General features: G+C 43.0%; 1 protein-coding gene across 1 annotated transcript in view; it reads left to right on the forward strand.

The window, feature by feature from the left end:
* Positions 1 to 770: 770 nt before the first annotated feature.
* FRMPD3 (FERM and PDZ domain containing 3) overlaps positions 771 to 16856 on the forward strand; it is a 492671-nt gene continuing 476585 nt past the window's right edge. Inside the window, exon 1 of the mRNA XM_075324032.1 lies at positions 771 to 916. The gene's annotated coding sequence lies outside the window, so the exon portion shown is untranslated. The remainder of the gene's footprint in view (positions 917 to 16856) is intronic.

Raw genomic sequence — 16856 nt, forward strand, 5'->3', positions numbered from 1 at the left:
TAGACAAAGATTAATAGAATTTGTGTTGCCCAATAACTACTTCTTGCTAGCAATTTGTTACCCCCTCCCACCCAATACTATATTTTGCTGCTAAATTGATGTTGTTTCTCTTATTGGTGGCTGATATTACTAATTCAATATTTTTTCATGAGTCTTCAATTATATTTTATTTTTGAGCTTTGTTACTTTTATTTGCATTGTTTACTAAATAAACAAATGTTTTCCCTAAACAATTGCCTATTTCAAATTACATATGTTGTGAGAATGATACAATAATACAAAAAACAATGCATTTTCACCTTCTTGAGCATTTTCTATGCAATGACCCAATGACAAAATTAAAATTTGGGTTCCGCATTGTCATTGTTCCTTTTTTTTTCTTATGCTATTTGAAGCAGATCTTGTATTTTTTCTTGTGTATAGGTGAGTATGTGGAACACATGGGTGCACAGACACGTTCTCTATATGCAGAAAGCAGATATGTATTGTGTGTGTCCTCCTATTTGCCACACAGCACATCATCAATATTGGGAAATATCTCATATACCTTCCATATCACACCCACCGCAATTTCGCCATCCTTCCCCATGACTGTATGTACAATTGTATATGCTATTTACCGAGTACCTCCCTTTCTATTTCCCTCCCTCTGCTTTACTTGTTTTCCCTCAAGCTTTTTTTTCCCCACCTCCCAGTCTTTCTCCTCTCACACTAGCAAAAATTAATTCCCCCTCCCTCTGTCTGACTCTTTCCCTCTATGCCCTGAATGAATGGATGTTTCCACCATCTCTTTCCAATCCTCTCCTCCCCCTTTTTTTCTCTATACATCTTTCACCTCCCTCTCATCTGCACTGACTTCTTTTCTGTTTAACCAAACACTGGCTGGACCCCCTACCCTGCCGCAGCCATCAAACAGGTAACACAGATTACATTCATGTATTTTCTAGATGTTTTACATGTGACCACAGCACATACATACTCTAGAACGGTATTTTCCGTAGGGTGTTCTATGTACGTTTTATATATATATATATATATATATATATATATTTATATACCATATGCATAAATATATACATGTACAAATACAAAATGCATGAATATATACAAGTATATTTTCTTTTTGCTCAATTCTGAGTATTCAGCGTATATGATCCATATTTGCTCTGTGCCTTTCGAAGACTATTTTGTATGCTAGTTGCGTCTCCGAGGCGTGAGGTATTGTTTAACCCTTGAACTTCCAGATTACCGTGCACTGCAATTGGGCGCTCTGGAAAAATTCATATTGAAAGGGTTTCTGACACTAGCAACCAAGGGATTCACCAGCTGGGTTTACTGCAAACAGATGCTAAAGCAGCAATAAGAGCCGAGAACCTGGTCTGGAGAATGAATGCAGATGTTATATTAGCCATAAGCATTTCGGCTAAATTACTGCAAGAAGATGTGAGGGACAAAAAGGCACTTAGGAACTTGGGATGCTGCATAGGAGATGGAGGAGTTAATAATAAGCTGGATGTGAAAATAAATAAATAAATATATATACACATATAAATATACTGTATATGTATATTGTTTTACGCAATAGAAAGTTTAATGGGAAGCTTATGGTGCTGTTTATGAATGGACATATTAGGAATTTATTGAATGGGAAATTCATGCTATTAATATAAAATGTTACATAAAATAAAAAAAAAATAATGTTTATTCCACTAGAATTGAAGGATCGGTATTGGAAATGCAAATAGGGTGGAGTTTATTAACCTACAAGTTCATTATATGGGAAAAATAAGACTTCTCAAGTCATTGTTAACATCCTACTATGTATATATACAATGTTTTCATGATATTTAATATTGAGGAGGCATCCAAGGCAAAGTTCTGGTGATAGGTCTAGTTTTTTCCATGCACAATAACAGCCCTGTGATTGCACCGAGGCACACTGCAGTCATTCTCATTCAGTCTTCTATGGGAAAAAAATGGCTAAAGCTAGAACAACAGGTTGCAATTTCGATTGCAGGACTACATCCAATCCAATATCGAATGAGTTTCTTCACAATAATATTCATTGTATAACATATTCTTCTGGCGACAAAGCGGAGGTATTTATTGTGTGTGCATAATTACAGGGCTCCGGTAGGGATGATTGCTGCCTGAGCACCGCACGGATTCCTGGTCGGTGATGTGGTTGTGATTAGATTCATAAGTTCTGCCTCTAGTAAACCATGGTCTCCTGCATCAAACCGAAGCTGTGCAGGGTGCCCTCCAATAATGCTGTAAATATAAAGACGAAATGGAGAAGAAATGGTAAAATAAAACTTTTATGTTGAAAGGTCTTAAAGAATTTGGACTCTTTGTAGAAATTATATTTATTTACATACATCTATTTGTGGCTAAAAGGTATTTCTGAAATACGGTTTCATTAAAAATGTAGGACCACTTGGCTTATATACTTTATATTATTTTTTACTCCGAAAGATGTGCTAGGGCTTATTATCAGGGAATGTCTTGTTTTTTTCCATGACCAAGAATCCACATTTATTCTTGAACAAAAAAAATCAACATTTATTGAAATATAGTCATATCACATTCCGGAACATAAACATAACTCTCCAAACCCTGTGTGTAATACATGTCTGTCTGTCTGTCTGTCTGTCTATCCCAGCCTGTCTCCTCTTCAGGTTTAGACTCCTGCAATTAAGAGACCTTTTGGTGACAACCTAGTCACATGATGTGATGTCACAAAGGTCCTTAAGCAGTTTTATCATCATGATATACACACCGTGTGTAGAATTATTAGGCAAGTTGTATTTTAGAGGATTTTTTTTATTATTGATCAACAACTATGTTCTCAATCAACCCAAAAGACTCATAAATATCAAAGCTTAATATTTTTGGAAGTTGGCGTGTTTTTTTTTAGCTATCTTAGGGGATTTCTGTTTGTGCAGGTAACTATTACTGTGCAGAATTATTAGGCAACTTAATAAAAAACAAATATATTCCCATCTCACGTATTTATTTTCACCAGGTAAACCAATTTAACTGCAAAAAATTTAGAAATTAACATTTCTAACATGCAAAAACAAAACCCCCCAAAAATAGGGACCAATATAGCCACCTTTCTTTATGATGACACTCAACAGCCTACCATCCATAGATTCTGTCAGTTGCTTGATCTGTTTACGATCAACATTGCATGTAGCAGCCACCACAGCCTCCCAGACACTGTTCCGATAGGTGTACTGTTTTCCCTCCCTGTAGATCTCATATTTTATGAGGGACCACAGGTTCTCTATGGGGTTCAGATGAAATGAAAAATGGGGCCATGTCATTATTTTTTCATCTTTTAGACCTTTATTGGCTAGCCATGCTGTGGAGTAGTTGGATGCAAGTGATGAAGCATTGTCCTGCATGAAAATCATGTTTTTCTTGAACGATACCAACTTCTTCCTGTACCACTGCTTGAAGAAGTTGTCTTCCAGAAACTGGCTCCACCTTGTTGGTGTCTGAGTCGGAGTGGAGCTCTCTGCCCTTTACTGATCCAGCCTCTGGCCCATCCATCTGGCCCATCAAGTCACTCTTAGTCCATAAAACCTTTGAAAAATCAGTCTTAAGATATTTCTTGGCCCAGTCTTGACGTTTTATCTTATGTTTCTTGTTCAAAGATGGTCATTTTTCAGCCTTCCTTACCTTGGCCATGTTCCTGAGTATGGCACACCTTGTGCTTTTTGATACTCCAGTAACGTTGCAGCTCTGAAATATGGCCAAACTGGTGGCAAATGGCATCTTGGTAGCTTCATGCTTGATTTTCCTCAATTCATTGGCAGTTATTTTGCGCCTTTATTACCCAACACGCTTCTTGAAACCCTGTTGGCTATTTGCCATGAAATGCTTGATTGTTCGGTGATCACGTTTCAAAAGTTTGGCAATTTCAATACTGCTACATCCCTCTGCAAGACATCTCACAACTTTGGACTTTTCAGAGCCCGTCAAATCTTTCTTCTGACCCATTTTGCCAAAGGAAAGAAAGTTGCCTAATAATTAAGCACACCTTATATAGGGTATTGATGTCATTACATCACACGCCTCCTCATTACAGAGATGCACATCACCTGATATACTTAATTGGTAGTTGGCTCTCAAGCCTATACAGCTTGGAGTGGGACAACATGTATAAAAAGTATCATGGGATCAAAATACTCATTTGCCTAATAATTCTGCACACGGTTTAAATGCTGGGGCCCCTAGGAGAGTGGGGATCCAGTGAAATTACCCAGTTTGCTCTCCCTTCCCCCTAATGCCAGTCCTGCATAAAAGTCTGTCTCATGTTTTTAGACTCCTGCAATTAAGAGACCTTTTGGTGACAACCTAGTCAAATGATGTGATTTCACAAAGGTCCTAAGCAGTCTTGTCCTCAGGATATAAATGCTGAGGCCTGTAGGAGAATAAGGGTCTTGTGAAATTGCTCAGTTTGTTCTCCCTTTCCCCTAATAACAGTCCTGCAAACCAGCCTATTTCCTGCACTTTTAGACCCCTGCAATTAAGACACATTTGATTACATCATGATACATGACTGTGAAGTCATCAAAGGTCCTTAAACAATCTTAACCTAAGAATACAACTACTGGGGTCCCTAAGAGATTGGGGGCCCTGAGAAATTGCTCAGTTTGACTCCCCTTAATGCCGGCACTCACTAACAAGGGCTTAATTTTGGAGTAGGGCACATTATTCAAGCATACTCCAAAAATCCTGTAAAATAATGCAAGGGCTTATTTTCGGGGAAACAAGGCATGTATCATAGTATTTGCAGACCATTAAATGCGTTAATACTCAAATCCACCTAACAAAAGAATCTGTAGCCCTCATTGCTGTTCTCCCAAGCGATCTTTGAAGCAGATTTTTGACATTTGGTCCTAAAAAGCTTAGCATACTGTATCCCAGATAAGAAAAAGCCTGACCCTAGACAAACTCACCCAAGGAGTTAACAGATAATTAATTCTGCAGTCTGCTATGTACTGTGATACATAAAGGCTGTAAAAGCCAAAAGGTACAATATTTTTAATGAAGCCTTAAGGAAAAAGTAATTTTTGCCAATAATATATGCGATTATGGTAAATTAAAAAATGTCCAAAAAGGAGATAGATACATCTAGAATATTATTATATACCCTGCGGACCAAAAAGGTATAGATTGATAGAAGATTAGATAGATTAGCTTCAGTGAAATAGAGTTGCTTTAAAGAGAACCTGTCACCAGGTTTTTCCCATATAAACTGTTGCCACCACCACTGAGCCCTTCTATACAGCATTCCGGAATACTGTATATTAATGCTCAGGCCGCTTTGTATAACATTAAAAAGACCTTTTATTATAGTCCCCTGCTGGGCGGTCTGGTCCGATCGACATTGTTGGTGTTAATCCGGCACCTCCTCTTTGCTTGTGATCGTCGTCCTCTTTCCCTGCTTCGTATGGATGTTGAGTCCTACGTCATCCACACAGTGTCTTCCATTGTGGTCCTGGGCACATGCATTTCTCTTGTTCCTGCTGAGGGCAGAGCAAAGTACTGTAATACTCAAGTGCAGGGAAAGGTCAAAGACCGCCTGTACCTGTGCACTACAATACTTTGCTCTGCTCACAGAAGGGCAGAGGGAAGTGTGTTTGTGCAGGAGCACAATGGAGGACTCTGTGTAGATGACCTAGGACAAGTCATCCACACGAAGCCAGAAGGAGTATAGTGATCAAAAGGAGATAGGAGGCGCCGGGTCAAGATCAGCGACACCCATCGGATCAGACTGCCCTGCAGGTGAGTGTCATAAAAGGTTTTTACATTCTACAGAGCGACCTGGGCTCTTATATACAGTACTTGAAGGTGGCCCGATTCTAACGTATCGGGTAGTCTAGAATGTGTATGTAGCAGATTGAATAATAATGTAATGAATGGACTGGATGGGTTAGGTTTAATTTAGTATTCTTATAATTCTTTATTGGTTTTAAAATGACAAACAACAGAAGGAACAGTTTTAATAGATGAGTTTAATGTTTAATGATGTCCATGGCTTGTAATGAAAGAAGGCCATGAACAGTGTAAAGTTAAGTAAAAATATATATTTTGGAGCAAGAGAGACAGACAGACAGAATAAGGCAATTATATGCAGCATCCTGTTCTGTGTCCCATCCTGGTATAGTCTCCATCCTTGTATAGCCCCCATCCTGGTATGTGGGCTGATGCTGTGATGTGGCCCAATGCTGGTATGTGCCCCCATCGTGGTGCAGCCACCATCCTGACATGTGCCCCCATCCTGCGGGGTAATCTGTACAGGGGGCGGAGTGCGGGGGGTGGAGCCGATAGAGGCCATGGCGCTGAGGACGTCAGTGCTGTGGACTGCATGGCTGGGGACAGGTGATTATTTGTGTGTGTGTGTGTGTTCAGTGTATACATGCGGACGGCAGAATGCGGGGGGGTGGAGATGAGTGGGGTAATGTGTGCGGGGGGCGGAGGCGAGCGGTGGGTATGTGTCGGCTGGGTTGCCGGTGTGGGATCCTGGGGGTGCAGCACTCACCGGGGAGTTGGGGCTCCGTGTGGGTGCGGAGAAAAAGTGTCGGGTGTCATCCTGTCTGCCTGTAGATCGGGCTGTTCAGTTAGCTGAGCCGTTGGTCGCAGGCTCTTTAGTGCGCGCGGTGTGGCGACGGTTGTCACTGTAATGACGTCATTTTGAAGCAAGACAGACAGACACACAGAATAAGGCAATTATATATATAGATATATATATATACAGTGCCTACAAGTAGTATTCAACCCCCTGCAGATTTAGCAGGTTTACACATTCGGAATTAACTTGGCATTGTGACATTTGGACTGTAGATCAGCCTGGAAGTGTGAAATGCACTGCAGCAAAAAAGAATATTTCTTTTTTTATTTTATTTTTTAAATTGTGAAAAGTTTATTCAGAGGGTCATTTATTATTCAACCCCTCAAACCACAAGAATTCTGTTTGGTTCCCCTAAAGTATTAAGAAGTATTTCAGGCACAAAGAACAATGAGCTTCACATGTACATGTTTGGATTACTTATCTCTTTTTCCAGCCTTTTCTGACTAATTAAGACCCTCCCCAAACTTTTGAACAGCACTCATACTTGGTCAACATGGGAAAGACAAAGGAGCATTCCAAGGCCATCAGAGACAAGATCGTGGAGGGTGACAAGGCTGGCAAGGGGTACAAAACCCTTTCCAAGGAGTTGGGCCTACCTGTCTCCACTGTTGGGAGCATCATCCGGAAGTGGAAGGCTTATGGAACTACTGTTAGCCTTCCACGGCCTGGACAGCCTTTGAAAGTTTCCACCCGTGCCGAGGCCAGGCTTGTCCGAAGAGTCAAGGCTAACCCAAGGACAACAAGGAAGGAGCTCCGGGAAGATCTCATGGCAGTGGGGACATTGGTTTCAGTCAATAGCATAAGTGACGTACTCCACCGCAATGGTCTCCGTTCCAGACGAGCCCGTAAGGTACCTTTACTTTCAAAGCGTCATGTCAAGGCTCGTCTACAGTTTGCTCATGATCACTTGGAGGACTCTGAGACAGACTGGTTCAAGGTTCTCTGGTCTGATGAGACCAAGATCGAGATCTTTGGTGCCAACAACACACGTGACGTTTGGAGACTGGATGGCACTGCATACGACCCCAAGAATACCATCCCTACAGTCAAGCATGGTGGTGTCAGCATCATGCTGTGGGGCTGTTTCTCAGCCAAGGGGCCTGGCCATCTGCTCCGCATCCATGGGAAGATGGATAGCATGGCCTACCTGGAGATTTTGGCCAAGAACCTCCGCTCCTCCATCAAGGATCTTAAGATGGGTCATCATTTCATCTTCCAACAAGACAACGACCCAAAGCACACAGCCAAGAAAACCAAGGCCTGGTTCAAGAGGGAAAAAATCAAGGTGTTGCAGTGGCCTAGTCAGTCTCCTGACCTTAACCCAATTGAAAACTTGTGGAAGGAGCTCAAGATTAAAGTCCACATGAGACACCCAAAGAACCTAGATAACTTGGAGAAGATCTGCATGGAGGAGTGGGCCAAGATAACTCCAGAGACCTGTGCCGGCCTGATCAGGTCTTATAAAAGACGATTATTAGCTGTAATTGCAAACAAGGGTTATTCCACAAAATATTAAACCTAGGGGTTGAATAATAATTGACCCACACTTTTATATTGAAAATTTATTAAAATTTAACTGAGCAACATAACTTGTTGGTTTGTAAGATTTATGCATCTGTTAATAAATCCTGCTCTTGTTTGAAGTTTGCAGGCTCTAACTTATTTGCATCTTATCAAACCTGCTAAATCTGCAGGGGGTTGAATACTACTTGTAGGCACTGTATAGATTCTGGAATGCTGTAAATAAGGGCTCACTGGTAGTGGATGCAGTTTATATGGGAAAAACCTGGTGACAGGTTCCTTTTACTGGTAGTGGATGCAGTTTATATGGGAAAAACCTGGTGACAGGTTCCTTTTAATGTCCTTTTAGAATGTACTGTAGGCTTGTACACAAAAAAGTTAACGTTGATTGGATTTTTACTCAAAGGTCAAAATAAAAATACTTAATGGTCTAATGTCATTTTTATGATCTTAGATTTTCCAAATAGAGTCAAATTATGCATTAAAGAGTTAGAATTTGTAGGTTTCCTATGTGGCTAAATAAACAAACCAGGAATGGATTCTGTGTCTGCGATGAACCTTCCTGATTATCTTACATAGGTTTGTCTTTTTTATGTGTGGGAATAGGCTGGCTTTTCTGCTTTTTAAAAAAAAATCTCTTATTTTTGTCTAAACTTTCTAGTGAGTGGGTTCATCATTATACATGTGCACTAAATATTGTGGATTAACTGTATTACAACTTCCCTGGGGACATAAGAGCTTTACGAGCTTTATTTGATATTTTCAGGAAGATGCTGCAATGCCTCCTATAATATACTTTAATGTCAAGGGAATTTTAAACGATCATTCTTAACCCTGCTGTACTGTTCGGGTCAATATGACCCGAAATGATTTTTGAGACCCTGCAGATTTTTTTTAATGAGGATTTGAAACTAGTGGTTCCTTGACTTCTCCTCATTTGTGGAGCTCTACATTTTTTTTTTTTGTTTTTGTTTTTTGTTTACTTTTTGCTACACGCTGATTGTTACACTTGTACTGTTCGGGTCAATATGACCCGATAGTATTTTATACTGTTCTACAGGTCTCTGATTATTTCTGACTGCAAAAGTTATGTTTTTTTATGTGTACTTCATCTCAAAATGGTGTATACAGGAAAAACCCCTGATGAAAGACCTGAAAAAATCAGGGTATGCGTGTTGTTCTATATTTGACTCATGGACTAAAATGGACAAAATGTCACATGTGACAACTTTTTTACATCCTATCAACTAGGCCAGATGTTGAAGGAAAAACAACTTACCATGCTGGGTACTATGAGAAAAAACAAACCTGAACTAACGCAAGGTATCCTTAGCAAGAGAGAGGTGTACAATTCTACTTTTTATTTTTCTGGAAATACAACTGTTGTTTCTTATGTTCCAAAAAAAACCAAACAGGTAATTCTAATGAGCACAATGCACTATGACAATGCCGTGAGTGATAGAGGAAGACAGAAAGCCTGACATTATTTTGGATTATAATTCCACAAAGGGAGCAGTTGATACTTTAGACCAAGCAATATCAACATATACATGCAAACGCAAAACCAATCGGTGGCCAATAATTTTATTTTATAACATACTGGACGTTTCTGCATACAATGCATTTGTCTTATGGAGAGAAATTGACCTCGATTGGAACCGGAATAAGCTGCATAAAAGAAGATTATTTCTTGAGGAATTGGGAAAATCCCTGGTGAGGCCATATAATGAGAGCAGAAAAGTGACCCCCAGAAGTGATGGAGCAACAGCCATTGTAAAAAGTGTCCGGCATGCTCAAGAAAGAGACTCCACATCCACGGCCTCCACCAGCACAGCTACCGGCAAAACAAGGAAGAGATGTAGCTTCTGTCCATCTTCCTGTGACAATAAGGCGGGGCTTTGCACACTACGACATTGCAGGTGCGATGTCGGTGGGGTCAAATTGAAAGTGACGCACATCCGGCATCGCATGCGACATCGTAGTGTGTAAAGCCTAGATGATACGATTAACGAGCGCAAAATCGTCGTAATCGTATCATCGGTGCAGGCGTCGGCGTAATCCATAATTACGCTGACGCGACGGTCCGATGTTGTTCCTCGCTCCTGCGGCAGCACACATCGCTGTGTGTGAAGCCGCAGGAGTGAGGAACATCTCCTACCGGCGTCACCACGGCTTCCGTAGGATATGCGGAAGGAAGGAGGTGGGCGGAATGTTTACCATCCTGCTAATCTCCGCCCCTCCGCCGCTATTGGCCGCCTGCCGTCGCTATGACGCCGCACGACCTTCCCCCTTAGGAAGGAGGCGGGTCGCCGGCCAGAGCGACGGTCGCAGGGCAGGTGAGTGCATGTGAAGCTGGCGTAGCGATAATTTTCGCTACGCCAGCTATCACACGATATCGTACCTGCAACGGGGGCGGGGACTATCGCGTGCGACATCGCAGCATCGGCTTGCAATGTCGCAACGTGTAAAGCTGCCCTAAGACTAATCTGACATGTGCTGGATGTTCAAAATATCTGTGTAAAGGACATGTGTCTTATTATTGTGTTCAGTGTAAAAACGCAATCAACATGTTCAGTTTATTCTTTTTTCTTTCTAAAAAGGTTGAAGTTTTTATGATTTTTCATTTGTTGATTTATAAAATTTGTTTTCAAAAAGTTAAATTTCATGTTTCAGTAATAGTAATGTAAAGCTTCTTTATTATTTGTGTGCAGGATGTCAACAATCGAAGATAATTGCAAAAAGCCTTTGTAACCTTTTTATGAAAAAAAATAAATAATTAAGTTGAATTTAAATTTTTCATTTGTTTATGATCAACCATGTTCACATACAGTATTTCAATGAAAAAAGTATTCAAATAAAACAATTAGAGTAGCTAAAAATCAAGAATTAATAGGTCGGGTCATATTGACCCGGGAACAGTACAAGTGTATAGCAAATGTGAACAGAACAGCAGGCTTAAGATGTATCTTGAGCAACTAAAGGCTATACAGTCTTCTTACTTTCTGGATTCAATGGTGGCAGACTCTCCTTATTGAGTGACAGTTCAGATGAGTGGCACAGCTTTATCATTAATAGAACTATCAATCTCAGCACATATTCTGCTGTAACCCATTCACTTATTGTTCTGAAGTCTTCACAGCTATTACTATATTTGTCATAGCAATACCAAGGCATTTGAACAAGCACATGGCTCAGGACAGCTGGAGCCTTGATTATAGAGCCATTCTGGGAGCAGCAGATAGTGGGGCCTGGTGATTTTACAAGAATTATAACAGCAGTTCTTCAGGAGATGAGAGGGAGGAAGAGGGATTTGAGCAGTTAACTGCTGTATAGAAATCAATGGGATAGACAAAAAGGCTGGTATGCTACGAGTTATATTCTCTCCTGGAATGTATCTACTGCACACTTTCAGCCAGGGTTTGGGTAAGCACTAGTGGCCGAGCTTCATGGAAACCAGCTGTGCATTATGAAAGAGAAAAGCTGTCTTTGCAGGAGAATGACAGCAGATAGAAATAGCAAGTAAATTGCAACCTTGCTTTTTTCATGCTTCTTTAATAAAGCAATTTATTAATTTGTGAAAAGCCCTTTAAGTGATTAGGTAACTATATTTGTCTGCGAAGTATGTATGGTACTGCAGTTAAAAAAAAAAAGAAACGTCAACAATGCAGAAGGACATAGATTATCTTTAATTGGCAAAAATATTTGGAGTTCAGAGTTTATTCATCACAACATGTGAACACACAATATTTATAGTCAGATACTAAACCCAAGCAGTGTAGAGCAAAAATGTTGGTTGTTTTCATGGAAACCAGCTTTGCTTTATAGAAGATAAAAGCTGTCTTTGCATGAGAATGACAGCAGATAGAGGGGGGGCCTAATAAGCATGGGTGTCTCCAGCCTGAGAATACCAGCCCCCAGCTGTCAGGGTTTATCATGGCTTGGTGTCAAAATTTAGGGTGAATGCACGCCGTTTTTTAAATTATTTTCTTATATAATAACAATAATAATAAAAGCCACATGTGGTTCCTCTTATTTTGTGTGATCTGTGATCGCAAGCAGTCAGACACGCTGTCACACATGCTAGGGGCGCGTCTGACTGCAACCAATCACAGATGCCAGGACTGCCAGTGGGCAGGGGAAGCAGTGAATATGGATGAGCAATAATGAGTGACCCCAGAACAAGAGTGAGCGTCCTGGAAGCAGTTACAGCCGCACAGGAGACTCGATAAGTATGGCGTGCTTGCTTTCTTTTTATTTTTCCTTTATTTGTTTTATTTCCTGGGTTGCCAGACCGCGATCATTAGCCGAAGTTCCCTGAGAAATCTGGGCCAGGGACCGGCACCTGGAGACTTTTGAAACCGCATGGATGCTGACTTTTACAGTCCGGATCTGCCCATCACTAATCCTGAAGTATAATTGGATACAATCAAAGATCTGAGATGAGAATAGCTTTCAGGTAGTTCATAGATAATTATCATTGTGAAAGTTTTAGGCCATGTTCACATTATGCAAACAAGCTGCATTTTTGGCAACAATTTTTTTCAAAATACCATACTATGAAGAAAAAGACATGGATCGCACATCCCAAAAATACAATGATCTAAAGCCGCTAGGCAAAAAATTAAATAGAACATGAGGTTCTTTTGTTACCATTCTGATCAGATTGTATTAAGCCCACTGCCACGTCACGGCAAACCTCTTGAGTGGGTCCCTAACCTGACCTTTTTGTGTGGCACCGTGCACTGACCACCGCTGCAGCGACAAAGCGCCAGCAAGGCGGGCGACCTGGTGCCTCACAGCACCCATGCTGCAAGGTAAAGCCCCCAAGGCTCCAGGCCGCGCCACCCCACCGACACCACACCACCACAACAGCAGCCACCACACAGCACCAGCACACAGTGAGAGAAGCTGTGCACTTGTGAAGCCCCACAGGTGTGGTGTCGGTGCATTACCTTCAGGGACTCCACTCGGCTGGATCTCGTCACAGGTAGGGAATCTTCTATTTGTCGTGACGCCACTCTCAGTATTGCGGTCAGTGGGGACCGCCACTGCAGGTTGAGGGACGCCTGGGGCTGATGGTAAGTGCAGTTAGTTGGAATAGCCTCCTGAGAGTGAGGCAAGCCCCAGGGCCCTGTGTAGGTGCGTAGTACCACAAGGCGCAGAATAACTCCACACACGCAGGATGTCTTTCAGGGGTTTTACTCACTTCAGGTGGCAGGGTGAGTAACCCGGGCGTAGCTGGGATGAACCAGGCGGGAACCAGGTATCCTTCAGGCTGACTTCTGATGGTGACTACCAACTCGCCTTCCTTAGCCCTTGGTGGTTTGGGGTAACCCCGACTTTTAGTCCCTATGGGGGTCACCCAGGGAAGTTGCTGAAGCCTCTCTCCCCTTCGTTTGCCGTTTGCTTGTTGCCTGGGCCAGATCACTCCAGCTGCTTGCCTCCTGTGAACTGTGGGCCCTAACTGTGGCTACGTGGCTGCGGCTTTTGTGGTGTTGTGGTGTGGGCTTTGAGGGCCCCACACCGGCAGGTTTAGCAAGGAAAGGTGGATCTATCCCCGCTCCGGGATCTGCCACCCGTTTGGGCCTGGTGCTCCCTAGCAGTCTCCTTACTTCCCACTCTGTGCTCTCTCTCTAGCTGGAGATGGGTTTCGGGTAGCACTCCTAGGTGACCGTTCTCCCCCGTCGGTAGCCACTGCGCGGACGCTGTCAGACTACAGCAGCCCAGGGGAAGGGGTCAGCTCTCCTCGGAGCTCCCTGGACTCTGCTCTGAACCGGCTCACATCTGGGACCTTCACTGCTGCTCCTGTCACAGCCTCACTTTCCTGCTCCTCACTCCTCCACACTCTGCTGCAGACTCTTTACTCCTCCCTCTCTTTTCCCTTTTGTGCCTGCCTACGCCACCTAGCAACCAGATTCTCTTACCACACCCCTTGAGAGGAGATGGAGGCTTTTGGCCCCCTCCACTATTCCAGTGGAGGTGAAGGCTTTTCCCCCTCCTGGGATCCCCAGGGGTCCTCTCATAGGTACATGTGTGAGACCTGATCACTATGCGCCTGTGTAGTCACACCTCGGTCAGCCTTCTGGATTGCCTGTATTGTACTGTCCCCAGCATGGGTGCAGTACTCAGTGGTGCCTGACCAGGTCAGGGGCGCCACACACTCACCTCCCACTGGCTCCCATATGTGAACTGGGAGCAAAAAGAAGGCTGACCCCTCTTGCAGTCTCCTGCTGATTAAAATCACCTGTGCCAAATGGGGAGAGTGCAGATCCAAGCAAAAAAAGAGGGGGATAGACTGATATAAATACCATACTATGAAGAAAAAGACATGGATCACACATCCCAAAAATACAATGATCTAAAGCCGCTAGGTAAAAAATTAAATAGAACATGAGGTTCTTTTGTTACCATTCTGATCAGATTGTATTAAGCCCACTGCCACGTCACGGCAAACCTCTTGAGTGGGTCCCTAACCTGACCTTTTTGTGTGGCACCGTGCACTGACCACCGCCGCAGCGACAAAGCGCCAGCAAGGCGGGCGACCTGGTGCCTCACAGCACCCATGCTGCAAGGCAAAGCCCCCAAGGCTCCAGGCCGCGCCGCCCCACCGACACCACACCACCACAACAACAGCCACCACACAGCACCAGCACACAGTGAGAGGAGCTGTGCACTCACCTCCCACTGGCTCCCATATGTGAACTGGGAGCAAAAAGAAGGCTGACCCCTCTTGCAGTCTCCTGCTGATTAAAATCACCTGTGCCAAATGGGGAGAGTGCAGATCCAAGCAAAAAAAGAGGGGGATAGACTGATATAAATACCATACTATGAAGAAAAAGACATGGATCGCACATCCCAAAAATACAATGATCTAAAGCCGCTAGGCAAAAAATTAAATAGAAAATGAGGTTCTGCAAGAGGGGTCAGCCTTCTTTTTGCTCCCAGTTCACATATGGGAGCCAGTGGGAGGTGAGTGCACAGCTCCTCTCACTGTGTGCTGGTGCTGTGTGGTGGCTGCTGTTGTGGTGGTGTGGTGTCGGTGGGGCGGCGTGGCCTGGAGCCTTGGGGGCTTTGCCTTGCAGCATGGGTGCTGTGAGGCACCAGGTCGCCCGCCCTGCTGGCGCTTTGTCGCTGCGGCGGTGGTCAGTGCACGGTGCCACACAAAAGGTCAGGTTAGGGACCCACTCAAGAGGTTTGCCGTGACGTGGCAGTGGGCTTAATACAATCTGATCAGAATGGTAACAAAAGAACCTCATGTTCTATTTAATTTTTTGCCTAGCGGCTTTAGATCATTGTATTTTTGGGATGTGCGATCCATGTCTTTTTCTTCATAGTATGGTATTTATATCATTCTATCCCCCTCTTTTTTTGCTTGGATCTGCACTTTCCCCATTTGGCACAGGTGATTTTAATCAGCAGGAGACTGCAAGAGGGGTCAGCCTTCTTTTTGCTCCCAGTTCACTTATGGGAGCCAGTGGGAGGTGAGTGCACAGCTCCTCTCACTGTGTGCTGGTGCTGTGTGGTGGCTGCTGTTGTGGTGGTGTGGTGTCGGTGGGGCGGCGCGGCCTGGAGCCTTGGGGGCTTTGCCTTGCAGCATGGGTGCTGTGAGGCACCAGGTCGCCCGCCCTGCTGGTGCTTTGTCGCTGCGGCGGTGGTCAGTGCACGGTGCCACACAAAAAGGTCAGGTTAGGGACCCACTCAAGAGGTTTGCCGTGACGTGGCAGTGGGCTTAATACAATCTGATCAGAATGGTAACAAAAGAACCTCATGTTCTATTTAATTTTTTGCCTAGCGGCTTTAGATCATTGTATTTTTGGGATGTGCGATCCATGTCTTTTTCTTCATAGTATAATTTTTTTCAAAATCATTCTTAAAAATGTTATCGCAATTTAGGAAAATAATGGAAAATATAATCAACTTATGTGAAATTGTCCTAATGTCTATATATTGATGTTAAATTCTGGCCTAGAAGGAGCAGGCACAGTGAAACAATATTCAAGTAATATGGAAAATGTAACAATCTTTATTCAGTTTAAAAATATCTAAAAAAAAACAGATATGAACTTACAGGACAACAGAATAATAGTATGTGTCCAAGCAAGCCGTCCAATACCTTGTAGGACAATACCCCAAGCAATATGTGCCAATACAGAGTAGGTGAATATGATACATAGTAAAACCTGTAAAAGACAGCATCAGGGGTTGACTTATCATTGGTCCAATATGAGCACCCGACAGGGGCTCATGTGGTAAGGGAGCCCACTTCTACCTCCAAAACTGGTGGAATTGTGCTTTAGGAGGAGCTATTGAACTGCAAAGAGCTCATATATTGCTCTTGGTCAATGCCTATGAAGACTGCACCAGTATGACAAAGTCCTATCTACTACTGTGTTCTACTGTGCTGCTGCATATTCAGCAAAATAAATACTGTATAACGGGCTATACAGATCTTATTGAGTAAAGACTGTAGACAATATTAAATGAGCCAGTGGGCACTAATATCAAGGATCCCCTGGTTAAGTGGTGGGCCAATACTCAATCTGGTGAATGAACTTTTAGCACATTAAGTATTCATGTCCATTGCAGCCAATGATTGCTGTGCTTTGCATATCAATCAGTGCAAGCAGGCTGCGGGGCAGGAGGACCAAGATGATTAGAAATGTGGGTTGTTTGATATTGGGCCAGAAGC

The sequence above is a fragment of the Anomaloglossus baeobatrachus genome, chromosome 9 (assembly GCF_048569485.1).
Source record: "Anomaloglossus baeobatrachus isolate aAnoBae1 chromosome 9, aAnoBae1.hap1, whole genome shotgun sequence".
In the NCBI taxonomy this organism is placed as follows: Eukaryota; Metazoa; Chordata; class Amphibia; order Anura; family Aromobatidae; genus Anomaloglossus; species Anomaloglossus baeobatrachus.